The 2,500-nt window shown below is 37.0% G+C and overlaps 3 non-coding genes across 3 annotated transcripts; all 3 read right to left on the bottom strand.

Moving 5' to 3' along the window:
- Positions 1 to 709: 709 nt before the first annotated feature.
- LOC148514173 (U6 spliceosomal RNA) lies at positions 710 to 816 on the bottom strand. The gene has a single exon (XR_015879689.1). It is a non-coding gene; the product is annotated as a U6 spliceosomal RNA (small nuclear RNA).
- Positions 817 to 1,338: 522 nt separating this feature from the next.
- LOC148514172 (U6 spliceosomal RNA) lies at positions 1,339 to 1,445 on the bottom strand. Its single transcript, XR_015879688.1, has one exon. It is a non-coding gene; the product is annotated as a U6 spliceosomal RNA (small nuclear RNA).
- Positions 1,446 to 1,967: 522 nt separating this feature from the next.
- On the bottom strand, positions 1,968 to 2,074 carry LOC148514171 (U6 spliceosomal RNA). The gene has a single exon (XR_015879687.1). It is a non-coding gene; the product is annotated as a U6 spliceosomal RNA (small nuclear RNA).
- Between the last annotated feature and the right edge of the window lie 426 nt (positions 2,075 to 2,500).

Raw genomic sequence — 2,500 nt, 5'->3', positions numbered from 1 at the left:
TTTTATTTTTGTACATTCTGTTAGAGGTGCTTATGTGTTGTGAATGGCTCCTTGGTTTGACATCTAATACATTATGTGTTCAGCTCTTATTTTTGTGGCACAAAGTTAAAAAAAGAATTTTTAGAAGTCTAGTATATCCATGGGTGCTTGGGGAGTTTCTTGATGGAACATTATGTGTAGGGGGAGAAGCTAGGCATTTGTTCTTTGTGGAAAGGGTCTTAAATCTCATGCATTAAGCAAATTAGGTGATTGCAGCATGCACCATGGGCTTCAATAATTATATAATAGCAGATTTGATTTGCTGGAGATTGTGGTTTTGTACTGTACAATTGTCTAGAGTTATGAATAGTTATTGGATAAAGAAAGATACATTTTTCCATTGTACCAAGCAGAACCTATTGGGTGCAGCAGTGCATATTCATGCCTTCAGACCTGGAGTGACTTGGAGGGGGCACCTGTCCCTTACGTTTCCGCTTCGACCAATAGATACACCCCTGCAAGTTCAATAAGAATTGAAGGTGGCTAAATAATTTTCTAAGTTTAAATATAACTGAGGCAGTCTGCACAATTCACACAATGATAAGTCATGTCTAACTGATGACATCATACAAGAGTTGGTCGATTTGTTCTTTGCTTGCAAAACTTCTTACCTTTTTATCTGCAGGTATCATTAAGTGGAAAAGAATTAATTTGTCCAGAGCTATATACCTAAAATATGGAACGCTTCACGAATTTGCGTGTCATCCTTGCGCAGGGGCCATGCTAATCTTCTCTGTATCGTTCCAATTTTAGTATATGTGCTGCCGAAGCAAGCACATTCCAAAAGCAAAGTCCTAAGAGTTATATACCCCACCATGTGCCTCAAGATTGATCTTAGGGAGAGTAAAAGATGGAAGTTAAATTCAGATGGGGTTTCAAAGACTGGAGAACACTTTACAATAAACAAGATAGAGCTACTTACTGGCAAAAAATTCAATATCCCATTAAGGAAAGGCCACCAATTTCTATACGTACCACAGTCAAATAAATTATGCAAATTAGCATGTGGAGGTTCATTTCTTTTGGAACCATAGGCTGTACAAGATTAAAATTGCTCCTAAGTACAGAACAAGTGAAGTAGGAATGGAAAGTGGCAAAATAGTTTTCTAAGACTTAATAGAAGTACTGAGACAACCTGCACAATTTAGACAAGAATTGAATTTGAAAATGATATGTCATGTCGAACTGATTTTGTCATAAAAAAGTTGGTCGATTTGTTCTTTGCTTGCAAAATTTCTTGACTTTTTATCTGCAGGTATCTTAAGTGGAATCGAATTAATTTGTCCAGAGCTATATACCTAAAATATGGAACGCTTCACGAATTTGCGTGTCATCCTTGCGCAGGGGCCATGCTAATCTTCTCTGTATCGTTCCAATTTTAGTATATGTGCTGCCGAAGCAAGCACATTCCAAAAGCAAAGTCCTAAGAGTTATATACCCCACCATGTGCCTCAAGATTGATCTTAGGGAGAGTAAAAGATGGAAGTTAAATTCAGATGGGGTTTCAAAGACTGGAGAACACTTTACAATAAACAAGATAGAGCTACTTACTGGCAAAAAATTCAATATCCCATTAAGGAAAGGCCACCAATTTCTATACGTACCACAGTCAAATAAATTATGCAAATTAGCATGTGGAGGTTCATTTCTTTTGGAACCATAGGCTGTACAAGATTAAAATTGCTCCTAAGTACAGAACAAGTGAAGTAGGAATGGAAAGTGGCAAAATTGTTTTCTAAGACTTAATAGAAGTACTGAGACAACCTGCACAATTTAGACAAGAATTGAATTTGAAAATGATATGTCATGTCGAACTGATTTTGTCATAAAAAAGTTGGTCGATTTGTTCTTTGCTTGCAAAATTTCTTGACTTTTTATCTGCAGGTATCTTAAGTGGAATCGAATTAATTTGTCCAGAGCTATATACCTAAAATATGGAACGCTTCACGAATTTGCGTGTCATCCTTGCGCAGGGGCCATGCTAATCTTCTCTGTATCGTTCCAATTTTAGTATATGTGCTGCCGAAGCAAGCACATTCCAAAAGCAAAGTCCTAAGAGTTATATACCCCACCATGTGCCTCAAGATTGATCTTAGGGAGAGTGAAAGTTGGAAGTTAAATTTAAATAGGGTTTTATAAACTGGAGAACATTAACAAGATAGAGCTGCTAACTGGCAAAAAAAATTCAATATCCCATTAAGGAATAGCCATCGATTTCCATACATACCACAGTGAAACAAATTATGAAAATTGGCATGTAGAGGTTCATTTCTTCAAAACCATAGACTGTACTAGGCTAAAATTGCTTCTTTGCATTCTTTGGCTAGGATGGCACTTGACAAAAATGGGTGCTCTTTGCCAGGCACCCCTGTGCATCTAAGCAGCCAGGTTTCCAGACATCAGCAAAATCTCCAGCCAAAAAAACATTTACTGCCCATTAAATAACCATTCTTTTTTATAA

Source organism: Taudactylus pleione, unplaced genomic scaffold, assembly GCF_031769625.1.
Source record: "Taudactylus pleione unplaced genomic scaffold, aTauple2 ptg000262l, whole genome shotgun sequence".
NCBI lineage: Eukaryota > Metazoa > Chordata > Amphibia > Anura > Myobatrachidae > Taudactylus > Taudactylus pleione.
Note: the sequence above shows the minus strand (reverse complement) of the source record. Positions and strands in the feature narration are given on the sequence as shown.